This window comes from Lissotriton helveticus, chromosome 10 (genome assembly GCF_964261635.1).
Source record: "Lissotriton helveticus chromosome 10, aLisHel1.1, whole genome shotgun sequence".
Taxonomy (NCBI): Eukaryota; Metazoa; Chordata; class Amphibia; order Caudata; family Salamandridae; genus Lissotriton; species Lissotriton helveticus.
The window spans coordinates 302,912,425-302,925,317 of record NC_136071.1 but is presented as its reverse complement, the minus strand read 5'-3'; the positions used below and the strand labels follow the sequence as shown (position 1 = coordinate 302,925,317).

The window sequence follows — 12,893 nt, the reverse complement described above, 5'->3', positions numbered from 1 at the left end:
CAAAGGCAAAGGCAGTGTTTCTAGTCTCTTCAATTGGGTACTCCTCATTATCCTCACTAACTTCAATGCGAGAGCATTATCCTCTGACATTTAAGGGTAAATAGCTACATGGGAATTTTATCTAAATGTATTTCGTCACACACAGTGACATTGTCTAATAAGGTAAACATCTTTTGAATTACTACATCTGTGTGTTCCTATATTCCTTATCTAGAACACCTCAAAAGGGGGAACGCATGATACAAATTATTAGAGGCATGCAGATACCTCCCTTTAATAATGGTGCATCAGGTGCACCATGCAATACACAGGCTAATGATCAAAATGTGGAAACAAAAGACGAGAACTAGAGATTCCTGATAGTTCCACGATTAGAACACATCTGATCCCACCAAAAATCAAAACAGCAGGGACAAAAAGGGTAAAAACAAACTAAAATAGGCATTGAAAATATATCATATTCAATAAACATAAAGTATCCCCTATTAAGGTGGAAAACTTGTCAACTACAGTAAAAGATCTTATTGAGTAAGTTAACCAGTCCATCACTACCCTGACAGTCAGACTGGAAAACATCAAAGTTGGCATGAAGAAAACTCTTGAAACCAGTCTAGTCATACAAAAGGGAATTATACATAATATGGGGTCCCTAGTACATCATTGCAGTCTGGGAGTGTGAACTTGAACAATACACCAACAATAATAAAAGGGCTGACTGGTGAAAGGAATACGGGAAAAGCAAATGGGACTGGGACACAGCTAAAATCCCCAATAACTAGGCACAATGCGACATCGATTAGGGGAGAGGCGAAAAAAGAAAAATCTATAGGAAGAACAAGAAATTACTTGGGTGATAGTCAGGCATGTGACACAACAGCAAGAATACGGGTGATACACAAAAGTCAAAGTAGTACACAGAAATTAACTCTACTGCCGGCCGCTACACCATATACTGTAAGCTCAGCTAATGTTCCAGTTCCCTCCCCGGGGAAAATTAAACTTGGTTCCCTTTGAGGAACCAAGCCATACACTACCTAGGAAGCAGAACATGATTAACTAGTGCAATATCATGAGAACAGTTAGGTCACCTTTTGCAAGAGCCACAGATTTATAGTTTATCCTTAGGGTCCAATCAGGGAACATTTAATCAAGGGCTGCCCGCCCCATAAAGGAAGGGGCAGTAACATGACTAACTGCAGGTGACATACTTTTAATCCTGTATATATCTTTTGTTTACTTTTTTTTCTCTTCAATACCATTATAGCCAAATAGACATGCACTGGGGAAGTGTTGTCAGTCATGTTCACAGCATGAAATATCATATCTGTGAAATGTAGTAACCAGAACAAGTCCAACCAACTGTTGCGTAGCAATGGGCATCGTCATGACCATCCCCTGACAACACAGGGGAGCTTCTTTTTTTTTTTTGAAGTGTTTTATAAAGCGCGAACTAGACCCGGACCGAATCAGGTATCAGAGCGCTTTACATATTACCAGTTACGTTACATGAGGACACGCTTTCATTTTTTTAGGCACGGGGAGATTAAGGGATTTGCCCAGAATCACAGGAGGTTTTGGTGTCGTTACCGAGACTCGAACCCAGATCCCCAGGTCCGAGGTCGAGCGCCCTAGCCGTTAGTATCAAAATTTGTCAAAACAATGCAAAAACAAAAATGTGCATAAAATAAAAACACACATGCCAAGCCATCAGGTATACTTGCTGTATACCAAGCACAGAAAGCATAGACAGATTACAATAGCATATGTAAATGAGCGGTGACGCACAACACTATGTTATGCACTTCATGCACAGTGAACCTGCAGCCCCAAAAAAAATATTCAGGCCTGCTTAATTTGTCAGGCTTAAAATGAATATTCAATTTCCTTATTCAATTTCCTTTCTTTCCTCACCCCCCTCTGACAGCAGGTCACCAAAGAGTTGACCGGCTGTCAACACAACTTACTGTGTCGCTTCTGACACACAGGACCAGCAGGAACAATTAATAGAAAAACAAAATGCACAAAAATGAAAAACACACAAACGTTTCTTTTCAAAGAAGTTGTGCAAAAACACATCTGTTTCAACACACCTCTGACAGCACCCTCCTTTTTGCAATCCACACATTGATTAGGTCCCACAGGTACATATGGAACACTCGTTCCACCACCTTGTGGTATGGACCATCGCTGTTGCGTTTGTTGTTGATCCCTGCTTTTCACTACTTCCCTGAACCTATTCTCAGTCCATTCTAGTCTTCTCTCACCCTGATTTCCTGCCTATAGCCATTCAGGGTGCTCATTCCACCATTATCCCTTCACAACTATGACGTCTTTTTCAAACCAACTCACGTGTCCAACTGTAGTCTTGTTAGACCTAGAACCACCCAGAACGATCCATGAATGATCTGTGGGCAGAAGCAAAGATACACAACACACAAAAGAGAGACACTTCACATAACACACAAAAATATCAACTGTAACTTTTAATCAGGAGACAAAACATAATACACATTAAAAAAACACAAAATAGAAAATATAAACCTAGTAGTACTTAACTGTAACCATCTTGTCAACTTTGCAATGACTAAAACATGTAAGCATGTTAAGCCACCTTAATCTTGACTTTCTAAAAGTAAAACTGTTTCACAGACACTCTGTGTTTACCTTGCGCCACAATTCCTCCTGTAAAAAATAAATCTTAATTTGCTAATCGTTTTTACCTAGGCATGTAGCCCACAAAATTCTAAAAAAGAGCTTCATCTTACTTTTTGTCTAAGACTTATGCAACATTTTTTTTAAAATAAGGCAACTATGTGGACATCATTTTTCAAAGCAGAAATACGAATGGATCATTTGCTTCACTGCACCTCTTTTTTAATTTGTCTTGAACAATATGGGAACAGACAGGGCTCCTTAAGTTTTGATTCTCGGCCACCCTATCTTATCAGAAAAGCTAGAAATAGCACCTCAGCGCGGAACTTTCTTGGCTGTTAGCCCGCTACTGTGAGCACTCCTGGCCCCCACCTCTTTCCAAGGCTCACTGGCTGCAAGCATTACACATTTTCATGTCAGGGAAGCTTTCTAAGCAGTGATTTCAACTCCTGTTTTACTCACTCCTATTCCTACCCCCACCTCTTTTCACTCTGAAGCTGTCAAAGACAAAAAGTCTCCCTAATTATTTCTAATCTTCAATAATTAACCCTATTTAAAAATAATTATTTTTATATACCGTCTCTTTTTAGGGGCCATAATTTATTTCTATTCTCAGATTATTAAAATACCGACTGTGAATAATTCACAGAACATAATAACATAACATACCAGCATAGAACAGATATTGGTTACTACCCCACGCAATGGTACTCATTTTATCAACCTCAAATGGATGAAAGTCTCAGTAGGTCCAGCTAGAGTTAGAACCAACAACCATGATGTTAAACACAAACCTCTGCACCAGGCACGTTGGCTCACTGAGCCACCAAAAAATGGGAACAACCTACAAATTCCAAATGCACACATTTTTGGTCTTAAACTGAACTTTTGATCAGTCCATATTTACTTTTCATTAGTACTTTTGTACATCAAAGTTATCATCAAATCGCAAGGGGTGCTCTTTTTCTAGCTACATCCCTTTCAATTACCTTTTGCGACGCATTGATGGCGATGAGGCCAAATTAAACTCACTCCTTGACAACTTCACTTCTCCCATTCTCTCACACATTCACAGCCAAAATGCATTTAAACAAAAAGGGGTGTAATACCATGCTTTACATACATATCATGATTCGGGCTGCCCTCAGGCGGGGCAGGTTGACTCTCAGCCAAGCACGTATCATTAGGGCAACAACAACTGCCAAAACAACTCAATTTGCTAACACACGGCATGGTGATTGTTGTCACGTATTTCTCAGTCAATCATAACAACACACTTTCAAACATGGCCATGTTCAAACATCGCAACATATTCAACCTCACTCTGACTCAAACCTACATAGAACAATAATATATGTACATACAAAGATATTCAAAATGACATGTCCAAACAAAGAACAGAGCCCGTCGACTCCTGTTCATGGAGAATCAATCAAATTCAGATTCAAGACCAAACAGATACCAAAATCAGGCAGTCCAAAGACTACCAAGAAACCGTCAGACAGGTATAACCACAGACTGTCCTACAGACCATGCTGCAGTCTCCCTGGTTCACCCCTGGGACTATTCTGACTGAGCCTGCTGCCTTAGCATTGCTTCAGATGTGTCCCCAAGACTACCCAGGTACCCCCACAGGTCTTTCCGAGACCAGTCCGGCCGGGTGCATACCACACGTGCCACACCAAGGCGTCCGAGTGATGTCTTTATTATTCACAAAACAAGTCCGTGGAGCATCTACCCGTGCAGCCACAATGCTGCCCCGCCAGACCCCCAAAATTCCCCGTGGTACACCGACCACCAAATTACAGACACAATTAACTGTTTCAAAAACACTGCTCAACGGCGCATTCCAAAGACACCAAAGACACTTCACTCACCTGGTGCACACAGGTACAATTGCGTATTCTCTACTGCCAACTCCTGAAGACCAACACGGTCAGCTCCTGGGTTACGCCCGTAGGACTCCGGCGAAGAGTCACTAGCAGCTGGGGCTCCCTGATCGCGAGAGCGGAGTAAGTCAGAATTTTCGGTCAGTCCACCCACTCGACCAGAGCTCCCCTTTCTTTGTCCTTTCTACCCAGTTACGGGAGGAGGACCCTATCGTGGAGTCCCATCTGGAGTGCCATCTGAAGTACTGCAAAATTAACATAAAGGGCTGTACCTACCACCAGCCCCAAAATCCCATTTACCAAATAATCAGTCAGTTGGCAGTGAAGAAAGTTCAATCATTTATTAAGCAAAATACTCCATAGAGGAGCCTCTATGTCCTCACCCATCCGGTGCGCAAAGAAGACTTTGGCTTACAGTCAAAACAGAACATACATACTTTCAGATCAACACATGAAGTCACCGTAAAAGGAAAAACACCACTTGGCCCCCTAGCTCCAGGAAGGGACCATATATGGCACAGCTTGGCTAGGAACAAAGGCATAGCTATCTATTACTGGGGAGGGCAGGAAGGGTGACTCCCTTTTGTCTCTGTACCCGGGAGTGTTGGCACGGTGCCTTCAGGAATGTGCTTATCGCACCCAAAGCCAGATGCGACTTTGAGTCTCCGTAGAGCAGGAGAACAATTTACTTTCAGCTGCTCTCAGTAACTCAAATGAACTGGGACCTGACAGTTGCTGGAGAGTAACACGTGATCACAGCAAGATGGTGTCTGTCTAGTTCCCGGCCTACTCCAATAATGGGACATATTGAAGAAGGATAACCCTTTTCCTACCAACTAAATCATATGTGGGTTATGTTATATACATATGAAGCACAGAGGATATAGATACATCATGCTAACACAATACACATGTTCTGACACTCCGGTATATATGAGAACACCTAATTTGTATCCCTCAACCCATGAGGGACAGCGAGGAACAGTTGCCACAAAGAAAGCTCTCTGTGACTGAGTCTGGTTTGCTTACCTTGACGAAAGGGTCAAAAAATAATTGACAACTTATCAAATATGCTACTGTCTTTCATCACAAGTTATTTAGCACCTTTGAGCATGTCCGAATTGTCAAATCATGCTTGGGAGAGAATTGCTATTGATTTCTTTGGTCCTCTTGAGAATAGACATCATCTTTTAGTCATTGTTGATGAATACTCCCATTTTCCATTGGTAGAAGGCCTTTCATCCACTACACATGAACAGGTTATTCAAAAATTAAATGGCATCTTTGTGGCATGGGGTGTACCTACAGTCTTAAAATCTTACGACAGCCCATCTTTTACTAGTCGAGAATTCAAGGACTTTCTAAAGCATCAAAAAAAGCATTCCTCTTTGGCCCCTGGCCAATGCTCTGGTAGAACGGTTCATGAACACTTTAAAAAAAGCTGTACAGTGTGCTGCATTGGGGAAGCTGTACCTCAAAGTTCTTTTAAACCCTACTCTTCGAGCTTACAGTTCAACTCCTCACTCAGTGACAGGGGAAAGCCCTTCCACTCTCATGTTTGGAAGAGCCATAATGACTAAGCTGCCCCAATAGACCACCTCACATCCAAGAATGAGGAAGACATTCATACTAAGCACTTTGGTCGCAAACAGAAGATGAAAGGATTTGCTGAAAGACAGCATCTTGTAAAATATGTCACCTTTACAAGACTAGATCGAGTGCTTGTCAGACAACACATAAAAAGAAAGTCTGATGCTAATTTGAGACTGAGCCCTTTACCATCACCAACACCAAAGGACACATGGTGACTTCCAAGCATCCTGTGAAGTCCCTTACAAGAGGTTCCTCTCATTTTCCACATGTGGTCCATAACTCCCCAAACATCGAAGTCAATGCAGACATCAGCACGACAGATTCGGGTGTGTAAGTGCCCGATACAGCCTCACCAGTGAATAAAATGGCGGCGTGCCTGACCTGAACGTAAGATCGGCGAGAAGGGGACCGGTGCGCTTTCCTTTGCCCCAGTGACGCTGTTGCGGTGAAAGGCTCTCAGAGCTAGCGCAATCAAGAAAGTTCATCGGATCGCTGACAATATAAATACAGCCACTGCTCCATGTCGCAGTGCTGCTGAGGATGTTGGGAGGTGTGGCTGTGGAGAACTGTGGAGGCGTATCTGTGCTAGGCCCCGGCTACACGCTGCTGCGCTGAGCCGCAACTGCTGGTGCTGCAGTGTGGGGCGGTGACATGCCCGGGTTTGGCGCATGGCCAAGTGAAGCCATTGTGCTGTATGCGCACGATCGGAGAGGTGCGGTGAGTGCGAGTGTCCCCGGCATAGCGTGGGAACGTGTTGCTCTGGGTGAGGAGAGCCACATAGCTGCAAAAACGCAGCCTGCAGAGTGCTGCAGAGCCAGAGACAACTGCTTTGGGGGCCATTACACAATGGCACAAGTGCATCAGAGCAAATGAGGCATCAGAGCCGTGACGAGAGGACACCCAAAATGGCCGCAATGGTGTAAAGCTCCGGAGGTTAAAAACCTAAACTTCCCCCAACTCCATTATAAAATAGGATTAGTTCGCCTAAACCACATGATCTGGGTACCCACGGAGCCAAGGAGTCACCCTGTTTCGCGATCGCCTAAAATCGCCTGCTCTACCCTCCATAATTGGATCTGCGACTCCGGACCGAGGCCGCGCTGGCCGGGAGGACGTCCGGAGCCGCATCACGGAATCTCCGCTGCAGCTTTTGGGACCTGTGGGCCCAGGGTGGCGCTCTGCTTGCGGCGTGGCTGGCACGCTGCAGGGAAGGACGGACCGGAGCTCTGGTTGAGTCTGTTGTCTGCCTGCGGGGCTGCTTGGTGGACGTAGCGCTGAGTTAGGTGGACTCCGGTACACGCACAAGTAACGGTGAGCCACGGGGCTGATATTTGGTGATTGGTGATCACGGTGGGGATGGGGGCATTGTGACCGACCTCCCCCAGCATATTATTGGATCTGGGTACAGCAAATGGTATGATGATTCCCAGGAGCTGATCCACATCAGGACGGCCATTGTTGTGCAGCGTGGTGCCCCTTCGCCATCTGCTTTGAGTGCTGAACACACGAAGACCTAGAGGGCACCTGAGCTTAGGTGGTGGAGGTTTGGGGCTGCAGGAATTTCCACTTTTGACGATTGCTGACTCCAGATTGTGATTTGGTCTGGTGTATATAGAGCCCTGTCTACACCCCGATCTGGCTTAGGTGCGCAGGGACTTTGTGCAATGGCCATTTTGGGCGGGCATCTGTCCTCCACATTATCCATGGCACAGAACAGCTGTCTTGGAGTCTTGTGGGGAGTGCAGCATAAGTGGAACTATCCCATCTGGTTGCAGCCATCAGTTTAAAGTAGCAGTTCAAAGAGCAGCTGATAGGTGTCGAGTGCCTGTGCCTCAGACATGCCTGAGGTGCTGGTGCTGAGACCGGAACAGCGACTATCCCAGAGGTTGATGAAATTGGCCGGTTGTGGAGAGGGGCTATAGGTGGACACAGGAGGTACCCGAGGCAAACGTGTGGTCGGTCGTTGCAGATATGAAAGACGGGGGGCTTCTAAATGACATTCAGGGGGTCAGAGCCATCTACTGCCGCCCACAAACACGGCTTCATCATGGTCGAGACCAACTACTGCATCAATGCCTACACAGGGACCTACAGATGCCTGGACATGACGTGCCTGACCTTAAAATGGCATCCGCCTCTGCTTTCTTTTCCACTGCAGCCTAATGGCAGCCTCCAGCTCCTTCTCTGGATTGCTTTATATCCCCCCTTCTTTTACCCCTGTCCTCTAGTGGGGACAAGTTCTTACGCTACTTCACTATGCAACTGTAGCCTATGTATCTATTCAAAACTGTTTTCCTGAACGCTGAGACTGGAGCAACATGGCTGATACCCGGTGGAGCTGCTAGACAGCTATAAAGGAGATTGGCCCTGGTTTCCCCTTGACTGTCACCTACCCAGCCAGACATTGGGCACAGTTCTTCCTCATCTCCCTACTTTGGCTCCTACCTCTCCTCCCTCCTATGAATTCTCGCAACATTGTTGCTGGGATCTCAGCTTACAGGACCTTGGACGCGTTTTTTACCCCTTTACCGGCTTGTGCCCCCTTCACCCCCCCTCTTTCATGCTCTCTCTCCCCCTCCCCTACCGCTTTCCCTCTTTCATTCTTTGTCCACTTCCTCTGCTCCTACGCCGCCTCGCCCCTGTCCCTTGTGCCCTTTAACTAAGCACTCCTTCTCCCCTTGTTGGGGAAAGATCCAATTACTTATACTCTGGAGTCTCAGTGATTCCTCTGAGAGAGTCCACAGCACCAAGGGAGTCACTCACAGTTGAGGTATTGTATGGCGCCACTTGCCAAAGCACTCCCTCTCCCCTTTTTGGAGAAGGATCCAGTAGGTAGGCCTTGGAGTCTCAGATATCCCTCTGAGAGAGTCTACCGCGTTAAGGGAGCCTCTCACAATGGAGTTGAGGGAATGATACCACTTCCCCTGGGATCACAGCTTACTGGACTTTAGATGCAACTATTACTCGTTTACCGGTTTGTGCCCCCGTCACCCTCCCCCTTTTCATTCATGCTGTGTCTCTCACCCTCCACCTCCTCTTTCCCTCCCTTCATTCGCTGTCTACTTCCCCAGCTCCTTCCCCCTCTCCCCTTGCCTACTTTTTATGAAGGCAGGCTTTGAATATTGAGTAGAAGTCAACAATTATACATATCAACCTTTCATTTCTGAGTTGCGAGAGCGCTGTTTCTAGTTATCCCTAAGCCAAAGTTAAAAAGAAGCACGATTGTTAGCTCTGTACAAGTTTTCACCTACATCATTGGCACGATTTCTGAAGAACAGTCCCAACTGTCTTATTTAATGGCAGATTTAGCATTCAAATGGACAGGAAGGTATACCTTCATGCACAAGAACAATCCTTAGAAGCATATTTATCTGTGTGCTGTAGAATGTAGCACACATGTAAAAGGAAAGCAACGAGGAGAAATTAAGATATTTTTCCTTGTTAGAGCAATAATTTCAGTATTATTCTAAATGTTGAATCATCATGAAATTTGATAGACATGCTAAGTGAGGAGCAAACAATTGTATGAAGCTCGTTTTGTTTGTCAATGTAGGCAAATGGTATACAATTAAACCATTAATTTGAATTCAATGATTCTAAAAAAAAGTACCAAAATGATCATAGAAGACATACATCTATTTATGTATATAAAAAGTCGTATTTAAGCATATATCGATTGTCTTGATATAAGCGGGAAAAACGTCTTACTTCAGGCATTCCTATTTCTAATCTATGTTTTATAGTGGTTTCACATGCATTTGTATTTTTGCTGTTTCCTGATTTTCTGATATATCACCATTGTTATTTTAGTCCCTTCCTGTAAGAAATGGAACAGGGGATGAAGGCCAGAATGCAGAAAACCTACAAAGAAAAGATGAAGTGATATCTCAGATGTGAATGGGAAATAACATCCTGATGTTTATAGCGTTTAGTTCATGTTGCATTCTTTTAGAATGAGAGTAAGTTCGAAGAAGGCAACCAGGCAATTCGACTTGCCTAGAAGCAATTCACTCATCAATGTCTCCATTAAAAATAACAATTTTGATTTAATTCCGCTGCAATTCGGTTAAACATTATATTACTTGCTATTCAGAAATAGATTATATCACTTGTTTTGGATATTTCTTGTCCTTGTAATGTCTGTGAATAGTGATTTAAAATACAAATGTGAGTACATACCCAAAATATGTCAAAATATTGTGTTTTTTCAAGAACGATAACAATAAAATTTGTTAAACAGTGTTTTTTTTCTGTTAAAGGTTATCAACGTATGTTTGAACCCCAAATATTACAATCCCTTACTTTTCACCGCAAGTAGAGTTTGAAAAGAAATGTTTATCAGTATTTCAGCTGTTTGATCACTGGTGGTTACCCTTTCCTTTAGTCAACTTTTTTAGAAGCCTTGTGTATTTACTAAGAAAAAAGTTTAACTATTCTGTTGATGTTGCAACCACGAAAGGTGCACATTTTTTTAAAACTATTGTTGTATCCACATTCTAACCTTATAGGAGAACTGACTTGGTCCCATTAAGATGATGGCATAGTCATCTGGTCCTGCACAAGCAGATGGGAAGGTGGGCCACTTGGGGCCTTGTTTACTGGAAAGTGACGCAGCGCTGCAGCGCAAGCCATTTGGCTGAACTGAGATGCGTCACTTTCAAAGCACTCCTTCCTGTACAAAAATGATCATGAGAGGTGTTTTCCTCATTCTGTGTGTGCTGCTAATGCTATAGAATTAAAACATGGGTTTACATTCAATGCTTCTTAAAGTGATGGTGTGCTCACGATCACAGCAGCAAAGAAGGGCATCTGTTGCCACCAGGCAATTATGTAAATGATCCAGGATTAGATAATTTGATTTCCTTTCATACCCCTACCATACCAGGACAATGCCAAATTCCTGTGATGGCAGATGTGGTTATAGATACATTAATTTCAAATCAAGGTGGTCGTCTTCACAGCTTTTACTGCCAGAGCTATCCTTACCATGACAGTGTTCAACCATTTTCTTATGAAGTCGTCTCTTGTCCACTCATATATGAGAGCTTGGAGCTGAGAAGGATGTGTTGCAATGCCTTGGATTCCCCTATTTTTGTTGCATTTGTTCCCCAAGGTAGATACTTGCTGTCACTGGTTTTTGCTCCGTTTTCCTCAGCTGCTTTTGCCTGTTGAATTCTTCAACCACAGAGATTATGCTAGACTCTTCTCCTGCTCTGTGTCAGGGTAGGCTTGTGCCTTGCTTCCAAAGTCTTAGAAAATCTTTTCATCTTCTATCAAGAACTAATCATATTTCAGCAGATGTTTTTCTGTCTTTGTGATTTGTTCCTTGCAATGGTATCCTCTGAAGGAGCACATGACCACTTTTACATATATGTCAAGTGTGGGGTGGCACTGTGGCTAGTGGGAGGAGTCACCCTTTCTTGAAGCAATCACAAAAGAAACAAGAGAGAGATTTACTGCATCCGTTCCTTGGAAGCTATACCAAATAATAAATGTAGAAAAATATGTCAAAATTGATAAAACATATACTCACTCATCCCCATTCTCCTATGTGACTTTCCACTTTTTTATCAACTTCTGGATTTTTTTTCTCTCTTTTTAAAGGTGTTCCTGAAAATGTCTTGGATTCCCAGAGAGGCCTTTGCTCAAGGTCGAACTGGAGAACCGAAGTAGCCCTGGCAAACAAAAATGCTCAAACCAGCATCTCTCCCTTCATCTCCTCACACAAGCTCTCTCTTTCCATCCATCCATCCATCCATCCATTCTCTCTCTCTTCTCCTTCTCTGATGGAAGTCCATCTACCTTTCCTCTTTCCTCCATTTCCCTCTCTCTTGAAGCCTACCTATTCCTACTGCACTTTAACCTGCTTGAACGGAGGAAAACGACAGAGGCACCAGAAACAGCCACCCCTCTCTTAAAAATCAGCCTCCTGGGGCTCCATTCCACTGGGGAAAAGCCCAGTGAAATAAAAAGTCTGTCCGGGATTGCATTCTCTCCAAGAATTCCCTGCTCTGCCAAGGGTATTTCCAAAATATTCTCTTCATCACATGTAATTTGTCGACTCCACTTTCCTTTTTTGGACTTTTAAGGCCAATTGTTTGTCACCCAGTTGAAAATGCACTAGTGAATAATGTTCTTTCTGTATAGGATACATTGGGAGTATCAATGTTAAGAGTTAATTGTCATAGTTGTTCCCACATTCCTACTCTCCAGAGGGTCTGATTATGGATTTTTCTTCACTGTAATTCCAGGAGACTCCTTCATTGCGTATTAGGCATAATATAAATGCCAGGAGGCCAACATTTCTGATGTCTTCCTCTCACCAAATGTTCTGGGCTCCATATTATAATCCAATGAGGGACCTTTAAACAAGGGAGGCACAGGGAGTTTGTCGAAGGTTGCTTTTTTTCTCTCCCTTCTCCCTTTTCTCCCCTGGTTTCTGATATCTCAAATTCATGGCTCTTCAATGATGTGGCCTTGCAGTAAATTGTCAGTGGGATGTTGCAAGATGTGACAGCAATAAAGGTGAGGGGAACAGTCAAGTCTCATTCCGCCAATGAAATAACCCACTTCCGTGGACTTTCCTCTTCTATTGGAACCTATATATAAAAAAACTTCTTGCAAGTGATTCTTCAGCTGTGAAGCGCAAGCAGAATTTAGTGATTTATCAATGGCATCTTTATCATCCCAGCTGAAAAAATAATGAAGGCTAGACTGCTTTGCAGGGACAATGTTTCTGTTTCATGGCAACACAGCACA

The 12,893-nt window shown here is 43.6% G+C and overlaps 1 long non-coding RNA gene across 1 annotated transcript in view; it reads left to right on the top strand.

Annotated features, from left to right (window-relative positions):
* The window catches only part of LOC144785170 (uncharacterized), a 270,943-nt gene extending 260,567 nt beyond the window's left edge, over positions 1-10,376 (top strand). Inside the window, exon 4 of the long non-coding RNA XR_013601792.1 lies at positions 9,945-10,376. This is a non-coding gene — a long non-coding RNA (uncharacterized LOC144785170). The remainder of the gene's footprint in view (positions 1-9,944) is intronic.
* The last annotated feature ends 2,517 nt before the right edge of the window (positions 10,377-12,893 follow it).